General features: G+C 45.5%; 1 long non-coding RNA gene across 1 annotated transcript in view; it reads left to right on the forward strand.

Moving 5' to 3' along the window:
- The window catches only part of LOC134483622 (uncharacterized), a 36,995-nt gene extending 23,314 nt beyond the window's left edge, over nt 1-13,681 (forward strand). The window contains exons 2-3 of the long non-coding RNA XR_010060441.1: nt 12,888-12,959; nt 13,405-13,681. This is a non-coding gene — a long non-coding RNA (uncharacterized LOC134483622). The remainder of the gene's footprint in view (nt 1-12,887; nt 12,960-13,404) is intronic.
- The last annotated feature ends 275 nt before the right edge of the window (nt 13,682-13,956 follow it).

A 13,956-nucleotide genomic window follows, 5' to 3' on the forward strand; every position in this document is an offset into this window, starting at 1 on the left:
ATGGGAGGGCTCTCTCAGTTCCAGCACTGGTTGGGCTCTCAACAGTACCAGTGACTCATCAGGTAGATTGCATCATCGCAAAGGGCAAATTAGTGAGCGGTTTCACTTAAGAAGTTAGGCCAGCATGAAGCCCATAGCAGAAATCTAAACTCTTCAAGGTGGAGCCTGGGCCTGTCTATTAGGAATCAGGATTCTCTTGGCTGCTGGCCAGTTCATTGCCTCTCAAAGCCATTAGGCCTTATTTAAGACTTGAAAACTCAGGAAGACCCTGCCTGAGTAAAATATCCATGTGGAAATCCGACTCACGAGGTACAGATCTTCAGGGGCAGACCAATGCCTGAGCTGTTTCTCCCTCTTTCCTCAACTTTAATTTTATCAAAGTAATATACTCACATAATTAAAAGTCAATTAGAGCCCATAATTAAACACATAAGGCCCCACACATAACAGTGTCCCTCCTCCCTGATTCTCAAGGCAATCACTGTAGTGACTTCGGCTGTATGTCCCCCTTTACCTCTGTGTTTTCAAATGTTTCCACCTTAAATACAGTTTCTTTGCAATTAAGTAGAGGAAGTCCTCTCCTACCCTCTCTCAAACTCAACCCCCAGATATGATACAGAAACTTTTAAATACGTAATATTTATAAACTACCGTGTTTTTACAATTCTTTTTTTTTTTTTCTTTTTTCTTTTTTTCCGGAGCTGGGGACCGAACCCAGGGCCTTGCGCATGAAACTACCGTGTTTTTAATGCTAATAGGATGTACCAATATTGGATGGCTGCCAGTGAAATGGTGTCTCTTGAGCAAAGGACTAGAGGCTTCCCTACTTGACAAGTAGGCTCATTTTAGAACAATTTATTTCTGTTAATGTGTATTGGTTGCACGCATTGGTGTGATCTGGCGCAGTACCTCAGTATCTGAATAAAGTGGGTGCTGATCAAAGCCTCCCTTCATTCGCCCCTTCCCCATGCCTTCTCCACAGATATGCAGCCCAACTCTCTTAGCTTTCCCTATGAAGCAGTGTGTGCTCTGTCTCTCTGCTTGGATTATTTCCCTTAACATAATGTCTTCTAGTTCGATCCATCTTATTACCAATGACAGGCTTCCTCTTCTTTTTTTATGACTGAACACACACGCACGCACTCATGCATGCACGCATACACCGCTCCACTTGTCGATATTGCTTTCTCTTTATGCATCTGTTGTTGGGTGTCTAGGCTGTTTCGACCTTTGCTATTACAAACAGTACAGCAGTCAACACGAACAACTATGTCTTTCATGTACAGATTCCCTTTGCTTCAAATGTATACCCAGGAGTGGGATAGCCAGGTGATTTGGTAGATGTAGTTTTAGCTTGTAAGGTCCTAATTTATATTCCCACCACATTAAGTCCTTTCATCCACATCATCGTTAGCACTTACGTTTCTCTTTTTGAACAGCTACTCTAATTGGAGTGCAGTGACATATTGTAATTTCGATTCATTTATTTCTCCAATGGGGGGATAACTTAATCTAGTTCTTTTGTTTTCAATTTTAAAAAATGTTTTATTTATGTTTGCATTTACAGTGTGTGTGTGTGTGTGTGTGCATGAGTGTGTGTGTGTGTGCATGAGTGTGTGTGTGAGTATGAGTGTGTGTGTGCATGAGTGTGCCTGTGTGTGCACGAGCACATGGAAATTTTTTGTCAAGTTTCTGAATTCCTTACATATTCTGGATTTAACTCTGCATCAGCTGTGTAGTTGGCAAAAGTTCGACCCAGCCTCAGTCCCTTTCTCTGTGGGTTGCTTCCTTTGCTGTGGAGAAGGTTTGCGTTTGGGGCTATCCCATTTATCTATCTCCTACTTTGTTTCCTGTAGTCCTAGAGACATGTTAACAACTCCAGTGCCTCAGTTCCCTGTGGTCTCCATGTTCTCGTGTCTCACATTTAGACCTTTGATGCGTTCTGAGTTGACCTTTATAGGCTGAGAGATGAGGATAAAGTTTCAATCTTCTGCACACAGAACTCTCGTTTTCCAAGCACTAATGGCAGAATCTGTCCTTTCTGCAACCATTGGCCGAGTCTATCTGTTCTGCAATGAGCCTTTTGCTTGGCGCCTTTGTTAAAGTCACTATGCTATAAGAGACACAGACTTCCATGCAGGTCTGGTCTGGCATGGCCAGCCTCCCCCGCACTCTTCTGTTCTTCAGAATGACTTGACTCAGCCCCTTGCTTCCCGCCTGCTGCCACTTGCTCCCTCAGCAGTAACTGGTTCTTTGGGATCCTGAGGCTTCATTGCAAGCACCCGGCTTCACGCCTCCTGCTGTTTTTAGCTCTACAATAGGATTCGGGTTATAGATGTCTGCTGAGATTATGTGGAACCATGTGCTGCATTCTTATTTGGGAGTGATTTAATACAGGACGGTAGATAGGGTTTTTGCCTTCCTCAATCTAAATATTTTTTACTATCTTGGCTGCTACTTTGCAAAGAGGCTGCATTACACAAAGTACATGCGTATTTTTACATTTAATTTTTAAATGGTGACTATTTAGACTACCCAGAGAATAATTCTGTTTGAATCTTTAAACTTTTTGTGTCCCAGTCCATTAGAGTCAAAGCCAGATGGTTTTACCTTTTGAAAGATCAAGCCCACTTCGGAGGCTCATCTCCAAATAATAATTCAAGGAAAGCAGTCGCTAGGATTGCTCTTACTCTGTCCCACATGCTTATAAAATATGAAAATTTACCTAGATGTCCCACAAGACACATTCGACGGGAATACAACGGAGCAATCTGTGACATCAGAGGGCTAAGGACAAAGTAGACTTGTCCTTTGCTGTGCAGAAAATGGCTACTGTAATGCTTGTGTCACAAACCTTCACTGGATAGTAAAGATAAGTGTATTCCTGACAAGTCTCAGAGAAGCTGCTAACGGCAACCCATAGAGCAGGCGCAAAAAATTAAAGGAAAGAATGCCCTGTCTTGAACAGTATGTCATAACTGTTAGCTTCTGCTGTCACTGTCATTTTTATATAGCGATATGTATGTGCCTGTGTGTGTGCCTGTGCATGCTTGTGTGTGTGTGTGTGTGTGTGTGTGTGTAAAAGTTATTCATTTTTTATTCCCATTTTTATTTTTCCTGTATTGCTTTTCAATAAATAAAATCAAGATGGAGGAAAAGTTACCTCCATAATGAAACAGATGTTTCATTATAAAAAGTGTTATTATAGCACTTTTTAATCTGTTTGTTCCAAGTAGCCCTGGCTGACTTGGAACTCACTATATAGACCAGGCTGGCCTCAAACTCACAGAGCTCCACCTGCCTCTGCCTCCTGAGTGCTGGGATTAAAGGCCCGTGTCACCACAACAGACAGAAGGTTGCTGAGTGCTGAAGTCTCTCTGGCTTGGCTTAGAGCAGCACTGTCACCTTCAAAAGTCAGGAATGTGAATTCCTATCTTCCACCCCAAGTCCTGTAGATCAGAAACCCTGGAGTGGGGACCAGCAATAGGCTTACTTGTTTATTCCATTTTGGCTTTTTCTTTCTTATCTTGTAAATCCTCCCTGGGTTTTCTGGTGTTTGGTAGATGTTTTTCAGCCTTGGGTACACACTAGAATTATTCAGTAGCACAACTGGCTATGTCAGACTTCTTGGTCAGTGTCCAGGCATTGGCTATTTTGGAAGGTCACCAGGGATGCTAAGTGTAGCCTCCAGTGAGAACTTCAGCTTTAAGGATTCTCTGCTGAGTGGCCCCGCTGAATGGCCAGAGCTGGTGGCCTTCCAGGCGACCCTCCAGCTTTATTTATCCATCCTTGGTTTCCACAGAGGATTCACATCCTTGTGCTTTTGACTCCTAGCCAGGAGAGACAAAGAACAAGTGATGTTGAAGGTTTGGGGGAGGTAAGGCGGAAGCAGAGATGGGGCTTGGCCTGGTAACATATGCCAACAGGACATGACTTTCTTCACACTTGAGAAAATAGTCTACTTATACACTGAGGTCTGGAGACACTGGGGCCCCAAGGAAACCTGGCTCTTTCTTAACAGTCAGACAAGGTGCAGCCCCAAACTCTGTTCTGTAATCTTAGCTCCTTTCCCCTTTAATAATCAATATCCACCAGAAACCTCCCCCCAAATACATTGTACAACATTCAGTTCTTCTGTAGTTTCTGGGTTTCATCTTGTTGACTTGCTGACAAATTTATATGAAGAAATGACAAAGAAAAGCACACTCCTGGTTTATTTCGTTCTCTCTTAGCTCTCTCATTTTCTCACTGGCTCACTTCTATCTCAGCCAACATAACATATTTTTTATAATCCTCTTCAAATCCGGCTTTAGCATTCAGAGGGATAAAATAAATAAGAGGCAATAAAAGCCAATCAGTTATATTCTACATTCGCTTTTTTTTAATTGAATCCTTCATTTACTCAATCAGTAAGTATTTATCCCTTTCGTTTTCAAGAAATTTCTGCAGAGAATGTCTTGGCATCCTGGAGATGCCACAAAAGGAGACAAACCACACTGTTGCTGCTTTAAGAAATATATTCACTGCTGTGTGTAGACAAAGGAGAAACATGAGAGACATTGAAGGTCCGTGTGTGATAAATGGCTGAGCTAAACACAATCTAGGGCTGGCTGGCACAAGCAGTGCCAGCTGCCAGGCTGGGTATGTGACTTCTATCCACAGCTCCTCAGGGTCCAGCCGTGTTCCCAGGGTGCTGAGTAGGACAGCCTGGCTTCAAGGACTTCGTCCTAGGCTCCAGACTGTGCTGGGCAATGTGCCTAACCTCCTTGTGTCTTCAGGGTAAGTGGGGGATAATAAGCACACTCAATGGGCTGCAGAGAAAAGCAAAAACACACAAAACACACAGCCAGTGTTTAGCGCATCTTAATTACTGAATGCTTCACGCCCTGGCATGTAGAAGTCATTTCTCATTGTTAAATGGCATCTTACTTCCATTTTAAAAGTAAGAAAACCATGTTTGAGAGAGACTGTTTTTGTTCTATCCTGGCACAAGCTACACCCCAGAACCTGTGTGCTTTCTGCTTCTTGCTTGCAAAATTAGTTGCTAAAGTATTAGGGGGCATCGCCACAACTTGACATTTTATTTGTAGTGTACAAATTCTTATCACACTCAAGGTTGAATTCGACCAGCTTGGTTTTATTTACTTCTTGATTTCTAACAAAGAGAGATATCGTAAGGGTTACTACCTCCCTCTTGGCTAATTCAATACCCGGACTCATCATGGCCAGAAGCCAGAGCCTGTGTGTTCTGGGCACCCATGCTCTTCTTCCTTCCCCTCCAGGAACCTGTCCTCCCCTCCCTGCCTCTCCTTCTGCTCACTAAAATTCTTTTTTCCTCTTCTCCCTCTTCCCTGATTACTCTTTCCAATATTCCAAGATCCCACGCAGCCCTTTCCCAGCAGCCCCATCTCCTTTCAGCCTCCTCTCTGCCATTCCCACAAAGCCACAGGAAGTGCTTGGAACTGCACTCAGCCCATTTACTCCTCGAAACCATCTTGATTGTGTGACCCTTGCTTTTCAGGGGAAGAAACTTAGGCTCCCAATGCTGAATGTGGTCCTGGCTCTCTAGCCTGTGCTACTGTTTAGCTCCTGCCTGTGGTCTAGGTCCACAGGATGGGTCTCACCTTAGCAATGACAAAGCAATCATGCAGCAGGGCTGCACCAGGTACAGAACCAGCTTCCATCACACGTAGCAGATGGCTGAAAACCCATGTGGAGCAGCGAGTCGCTGTGTTAGTTACCTTTGCCAACACTGGGGTGACACTGAGAAGCAACACAAGCAAACACGTGAAGGAAACGTTTGTTGGCATCATAGTTTCAGCTCCTGTTCATGTCCTCGGTGCAGTTGGGCAGACGGTCATGGTGGTGGCAGTGCCCTCCAGAGACTGTTCCCTGTGTCTTAAGGAGCAGGGAAAAGAAAGCGCAAATCTGCACCAAGCTCTCTCATTTCTTTATTCTTCAATTCTGTCCAGGCCCGCAGCCCAAGAAGATGGTGCTGCCCTCACTCAGGGTTTGTCTTCTAAGTTAGTCTCTCTGGAAGCACCCTCAAGACACCCCCACCCCACACAGGAGTGCCTCACTAACCTAGGCTATTCTAAATCAAGTCCCATTGACAATGAGAAGTGTAGCTGTCACTGTGACTACTACAAAGACATTGGTGGTAGGCACAGTCCATGGTGACTCTGTCTACAAGCTGACCTGAGTGACCAACTCCTCTCCTTGTTACATCTACACAGAATCTGAGGGTTCACAGAGGCCTCTCTGCTCCAGCTCTCCACTGGCACGGCTTTCTTCCAGATTCCATTTATCATATCCGTTGACTTGAAAACACTCACTGTACTGTCTGCAACATGCGTGCTCGCTGTTCAAGGGGCTGCAGTGCTATAGCAACCATGACGACGACGACAACAAAGAGACACAGCTCTGGTCCCTGTGAAAGGAGCAAGGTAATGCAAGCGGCCCCCACGTCTGTGATGGTGTATACTGTGATCAACTGAATGCTCCCCCATCACCATGACACTGCCTGCTGTGATCAAGTAACAGCTTTGGGAGCACTCACAGGAGGACCTGACGGTCTGGGAGCAATGGAAAAACCTTCCTTGAAGAAATGATAAGAGATCAGAAATCTGAGCAAGAGTAAACAAGTAGGGAAGGGGAAGAAAAGGAACAGAAAATATCCTGAGCTTTGCTGAAGATTCTATCAATAGCCAGAGGCAAGGTGGGGAACATGACTGGAGAGCCAGGCAGGGGCCAGGCCATGAATAGCCCTGTAGATATTTTAGGCATTCAGAGTTTTTCCTATGATAGTGTTTCTATGTAGCTCAGTCTGGCCTTAGACTTGTTTGTAGCCCAGGCTAGCCTCCAACCCATCCTCTTAGGTCAATCTCACTAAATTTACAGGTGTGTAGATTATAGGTGTGTGTCACCATGCTTGTCCCGAGGCTTTCGACTCTCACCTTAAACTAAAAAATAAATGCTTTGAAGCCAAGGGAAACATCAGATTTACGTTTCAGAAAGCTTATAACGTAGGAAACAAAGCAGGATCACAAAGAAAGCAGATGAGTCGTCTTAGCTAGGACTTTGGGCTAATGATGTGGCTCAAACAAGAGGTACTGTGAGCTGGTCTCTTGGCAGAAGTCCAATGACAAGTGACTCCAAGGGAAGACAGTGGGAAGTTGATGTGTCACAGAAGATGCCTTGCTTGAGATGGAAACCTGGAGGACAGCTTCCGGGGCTGGGGGATGAGTTCAGATTTTATAACAGGCTGAGTTTGGGGAGATTTGGCCATATTCCAGGGGGCTATTGGAAAGTCAGGTAGGCATGTGGGTTTGAGATTAGGGGACAGGTGTGGCTTTTCAGATTTGTGAGCCATCTGCCTAAAGAAAACATTTGAAGTCAAGGGCACAGAGAAAATTCCTAAGGCGTAAAAGCCAGGACCAGAAGCCAGACCCAAGCCCTAAGATTCTTTAGTGTTTCCTAACCAAGAACTTATGTCAGAACAAGGACACTAGTCAGAGCATTAGGAAGAAACCCAGGGCAAGGACGACTTACCACATGGTATCTACTGGTGTCTCATCCCGAGCTTTGGCATAAAGTCCTTCTAGGAGCAATAGAAATGGAGTGTTCTCCGCAGCTGTACTTCAGGAACGTGAAACCCAGGTATCCCGTGCTGTATTTCCCACTAAACAAAAATAACCTTGGCCTTGATGTTTGAGCTCAGCACAAACCGCTAAGGAAAAGTGGTCATTTGTCCAAGTAACCTACTCTAGCATTCCAACCTGGCAGAGGAGAGAAAGAATTAGAACGCGTTGATGACGACCTTTGATCTAAGGGTCACGGCAAGAAAGGAAGCAATTATCTGCTGCTGCAATCAGACCGCTGTATCAAGCAAAGCCGGCGGATGCCCAGGCAGATGGAAGGTGGGTCTAATGAAGAGCCCCTCTGTTCTCAGATGAATCAGGGCTCTGACAGCACTGCCGCCGTCTGCCACAGGACCACTTTGTCCTTTCAAGCATGCTTTAAAGAGGCGGGAAAGGCTTCATTTTGCACCTGACATTAAAGCACCCTCAAAAGATCCTGAATACATTCTGAAAGCCATGCCATTCTGTGGCTGGCAGGAGCCATGAACCTGTCCCATTACTTTTAGATGGAGAGAGACATAAAGAAAAGAACAAAGTCTTGTTTAAAGAACAGAAAAGCCTGGAAAGAAAGAAGTGGAAGGTAATTCCTGAGGAATGGCAGCTTCAGAATGGCACACAGTATGCCTGGTGACCAAAGTCGAAATGCCTCTGCCCACATATGTTGCCATATGAGACCCGTGACCCGCTATCCAAGTGCAAGCAGTTACTACCATTTTGGGGTGCACAGGGGGTGACTTTTGACCATGCTTTCTTTCAAGTGCGCTGGATACACTACAGTTTGTATCTAATTTACATGGTCGCTGGGCCTAATGTTGCTTCTTCTCTTTGGATAGCAAGTAAGTTCATACCCCATGATGCTGACTAATTTTATATCAACTTGATACAAGCTGGAGTCATTTGTGAGGAGGTTGCCCCAATTGAGAAAATGCTTCCATAAGATCAGGCGGTAAACGTTTTCTTAATTAGTGACTGATGTGAGAGGGCCCAGCCCATTATGGGCTGTGCTACCCCCAGGCTGGTGGTCCTGGTTCTATAAGGAAGTAGGCTGAGCAATCCTTGAGGAGCAAGCCAGTAAGCAGCACCCTTCCGTGGCCTTTGTATTAGCTTTTTTTCTCCAGGTTCCTACCCAGTTTTGCTTCCCTCAATGGACTGCGTTTCAGGATATGTAAGCCAAACAAATGTTTTCCTCCCCAAATTACTTTTGGTTTGGGTGTTTTATCACATCAGTAGAAATCCCAACCAGGACACCCATCATAGAGGGCGGTCAGAGACTCCAAGGTGGCTGTGGAGGAGGGGTGAAGAAGATGTAGGTAATCACTAATCCTCTCAAGAACCTACGGATCAGACTCTACACCTCTTCATTTTACAGACAAGGAAACTGAGTCCAGTGAAGACCAACACAATTCAAGTTACGTGATGAGTAGGTCACCTAGCCAGCAGTGCCTAGCTCCCATGTCCCTCCAGATGCATGTATGGTTATGAATGCAGCATACGACTGAGTGAGGGAGAATCCCAGTGGAAAGAAAGTACCTGCTCCTCCATCTCTGTGTCTTTTATAGGATATCACCTCATCCTCACCAGTTACTTTGTGTTAGAAAGGAAATATAGGGGTCTTCCCACTATGAAAAGACCTTCTGCCAGATCCCTAGACAGGTCTAGCCCCTAGAGGAAGCATAGCGAGACATGGTTTTTCTCCTAGATTATTAATGTCCAGTGAGGGGCCAGGACAATGCACAGAGGTCAACTGTTACAGCAGCATGACCAATGGTCTGCTGAGCACTTCCGGCATAGTCTGCGCCCTTTCTCAGTCACCCTCAGCTCTTCAAAGCTCTGCTGTGTGTGGCCAGTTTCTGTCATTCACAGTGCGTTCTCACTAAAGACCCTAGTGCGTAAAATAGTTCTCAATTTCCTTTACAAAATAAGGAGAAATCGGGAAGGTATCTTGATGACCAATTTGAGGGCACTGGCATATATGGGACCTTGGCGGGAGGGTTAACCTAGTAACTGTGGTCGCAAACAGAACACAACAGAAGTGACTGGAACCTTCATTCCTGGCATCCATTCCTCTTAACTGGCTTTGGATCTTCCACTTTGGGCCTTCTGGAAGGCTCATGAAGTTCTCCCTCTTGAAGCCCATTTCCAGTGCTTTGAAACCCAAATCACATCGAGAGACTGAAGAAAAGTCAGCCACTCGGGAACTCACACCGCTCAACTCAGAGGTCAACAGGTACCATGACAGCCACACCGTCTTCGATTTCTAACCTTTGACAACTGACCTTTTACTGGGTTTTTAGATCAGATGTAAATAGTAGCCGGGCCAGGCTGCCTGGAGCTAGGATTGTTAGGTAGAAGGAAGATATTCTTCTCATTTCTGTGGAAACTGTCAAATATCCTCCCCCGAGGCTGCCCAACTTACACACCCAGCAAGGATAAATGATAATAAAGTGTGGGCTTCTGGAGCCAAGTGACTTGTATTTTTCACATCTATAAGAAACCAAGAGTCTGTATATCATCTTCTAGAATTCACGATTTCAAAACCGTTGTCAAGGAAAAAGAATGAAAGAAAAGGTGGTTAGAAAGCAGGGCGGGCTGCTTAGAGCACCCTTAACACCTTTCCTGGTATTTTCGGCCCATTAATCATTTTGCTCTAAGTCCCGGTGCTAAATCACACGAATATTCATGACCAGGGTAAGTAAGCAGTGGCTTCTGATGAAATTCCGTCTGTGCCACAAATACTGATGGAGAGACTTCCCCATGCAAAGCAGCACGTCGGGAAGACGCCTGCGTCAGGACGGGGCAGGCTTACCAGTGTTTCGTGAGAGGTGAGGTTGCTTCTTTATTTTTGAAAAGCAGGAGAAGCGCAGCATAGACTCTGTACCTTGGCATCCAGAACAGTGAGAATACAGCTCTCTGTTGTTTAAGTTACTTACCCTACAGTGCTCACTTCCGGCAGGGCTTGAGCTAAGTCTGTTTGGTAGGAGTGCCCTATTGTCGATGCTTCCTCTTAGAGTCATTCAGTTCACTGCCTCCGCCTGCCCCTTGGCTGTAACCCCTTGGCTGTAGTTCCTTAATTGTCCATGTTTTATTCTGAATTGAGCTCAACCTCCCTCCCCTATTTCTATAGTCTCCCTCTCTATTTCTATAGTCTGGGAATCCATTCTTACTCTCTAACCAGTGTTTAGAGTAGTTTTCTTTTAAAAGTGTACATTAAAGGTGTGAATCCCCCGTTTCCCCCTGCTTTGAGCACCAGTCACGTGGTGGCTATGGTTTCCACGTGGTTATCTCTTCTGATCACATCACGTGGGTAGGGAGGATTAGCGTGCCTCCGTGTCTTTGCTTCTCCAGCACTGAGCATTTGTACGGTCACACTCGTGCCATTGGCTGGTTAATTCATTGGGGGAGCTCCTTGGAGGAGGCAAAGGGATAAGGGAAGGCGGGATCAGTGAGAAGTTACAGGACGAGGAACATCGTGAACACACAGGACAAGGCAGAGTGGCATGTGGAAAAAATGGCCTGTCAGGTGTCAGTTGGTATCTAGAAACAGCAACTGCTCAAGATTTAAGCTGCAATTCAACTAAAAAGTGCATTTTTTTTCCTCTAAGTAATTTCCTGATACCCAAGTCGATCTTGGTGATCCAAGGCCACCTAATTTCAATTTATGCTTTATGCCGCTGAGGCTACAGTCTAATGCGGCTGTAGTTTGCATGCCTGTGGGGTCTTGTCTAGCACAGGCCCTTCTCTGAAAACTGCCCCTCTGCCACTTTGGGGATAGATTCCTTCAGCCTTAGACAGTCCCTTTTCCACAGCACAACTGACAGGACGGGGTTTGGATCTGTAGCCTGTTACAGAGGCATCAGCCACCTGCAGAGGTGGATGGGAAGTTCTTAGACACTGGGGCATGTAGGTGCACTGGGTATCCGTTCTGGATTATGTGCATAAAGCATAAACTGAAATTAGGTGGCCTTGGATCACCAAGATAGACTGCTCAGGCGAAGCAAGGTCAGGCATATCATATTTTAGGTAAAACAGAGTCTGCAGAGCAACGTATTACTACTGGGGTCTCGGCTCCCTGAGAGCATGTCCTATAGCCGGTCTAGAAATGGATTCCTATTCATGAGGACTGAGATCGAGCCTTAAGCAATCCAGGGCCGAGCCACAGACCATTTTTCCTATGCAAAGAAATGCTGCCGTTGTGCGGTTTAATGACCTGCCTCCTCTTGTCAGAGGCTCCCTTCCTCCTGTCAGGGGTAGGGGTGGGGACAGAAGCCTTCCATGACACCTGACTGCAATGGCAGGTGCATTTCCCAGGCTCCATCTGTACCAACCAACCCTGATTGCTACTCTGAGAAGTAGAGTGGATTTGGCTCACCTCAAAGGGCCACACAGGAAGGCCCAGCATCTGCCAGCATCCTGGATGCTTTTCCCAGTGACTGAGCACCAAAGCATCCCCAGAGGTGCACGTGGGTGTGTAAGAAGCTGGCCAGGCCTTCCCACTCACCACCCCCACCCTGGAGCACCTTCCTTTTTTTTCTGCCTCGCAAGCTTCTGTCACTCAAACCATCCTGGAAATCCTTTCTGTGTCACCCCCTACCCCATTTTAGATCACAGCTATCTCTGTAATTATGAAACAAAAACTTAACTCCCTTATTACCCGAGTCAAAGTTTGCTTTGACAGAAGCACTAATAACAGCAAAGCTTAGGGCTTGAGTCTTTAAATGTTTTATTCCCCAGCATAAGTTGTATTAGTACACATTATTAAATAATAAGGATGTGTCTGTGACTTCCTGAACGGATTTCACATCTTACAGTTACCCTACCCTTCGGGGCTGTCATACCGCAAACATTTCAGTAAAGAAAACAGCAAGGGCAGGGCATGCCTAGAGCCAGGCACAACGTTCAGATTCCCATTCTAAGCTATTCGATCTTTGGCAAGGCAAAAACCTCTCTAAGTCTTGGCTTTTGCATCTGTGAAGGGGATTTGTGCAGGTTGGAACAAGGCGCTCAAATGAAAGACCGTGTCATCCAGAAAGGGTTCCACTGTGGCATTGCTATAGCTTAAATCTAGAATCTTCCTCAAAGGCCCATGTGTTAAACCCTACATGGAGTTGTTAGGAGAGGGGGCAGCCTTGAAGCAGCAAGGCCTAGAAGCCGATTCTTAGTCATTAGGAATGTCTCTCAAAGAGGATTGTGGGTCCCATCTTTTTCCTGTTTTACTTCCTGATCTTGGGAACTTGTTTTGCTCTGCAGTCACTCCCACCATGATATCTACACCACCAGAGGCCACCGATGACACCCTGGAACTCCCAGACTGTAGCCAAAGTAAGCCCTACCTGTTTATGAACCAGCTATCTCAGTTACTTTAGTGTAGTGACAGGGAGTCAGCTGAAACATATGCATATACACAGCAGAAACCATTTCTGCAGCTTTCAAAGTGAACCAGGCTCCTGGGTTGGAACTCTTGGAGGAAGGGGCAGGAACTGGAGTCTTGAAGCTGTCGTCTGCTACTTCATAGGTTCTTCTTTTTTCTTCCACGCTTTTTCTTCTACCCTTTCAACCCCCAACACTAGATAAGAGAGAAAAAAAGGATAGAGGGGGAAAGGAAAGAGTTCCCTGGGTAAAGTCAGGGGTTGGAACGGGGGCAACATTATCTTTAATGTTGATTAAAGGCAATTAATGCTGATTAGAGGCATTGAGTTCATTGGGGCAAGTTTGATCTTCACCATCAGGATACCTGATTTCTTGTTGTTGTTTCTTCTTTTCACAGAACTGCTTAACAAACTATGACTGACAAGAACCACCAACCAACCACCAACCAACCAATTAACCCAACAGCCCACCCCACCTCTGGGGCCCTAGCATTTATATCCCCTCTGAAAAGTACCCAGAATCCCAAATGTCACACAATCCCAGAAACTACCTGCAGCTGGCAAAATCACACCCCTGCTAGAGCATGAGGCAAATCACAGTCAGCTACTGTGGTTGATCTGAAACAACTCCGTATCCCACACCTGGGATTAAAATGAAAACACATTCTTATAATATTTCTGTGTCTTTTAAAGAAACCAAAATTTCAAAATTGTCACTCCAGGGTCTCGTATTGTAGGATCTAGCTGAACAGGTTTAAATATCAATTCTGGTATTTACTGGCTAGGTGACCTTGGGACAGTGTTCCAACCTCTCTGAGCTTCTGTTTCTTTACCTGCAAAAATTATGCCAGTAGTACGCCCAAAGGTCCTTGTGAGGTGAAATACAAGGAGCTGGCCCTTCTCAGACTTTCATCTGCCTGTATTCTACGACAGCAGTCACCTGTCATTAG

Source organism: Rattus norvegicus, chromosome 19, assembly GCF_036323735.1.
Source record: "Rattus norvegicus strain BN/NHsdMcwi chromosome 19, GRCr8, whole genome shotgun sequence".
Taxonomy (NCBI): Eukaryota; Metazoa; Chordata; class Mammalia; order Rodentia; family Muridae; genus Rattus; species Rattus norvegicus.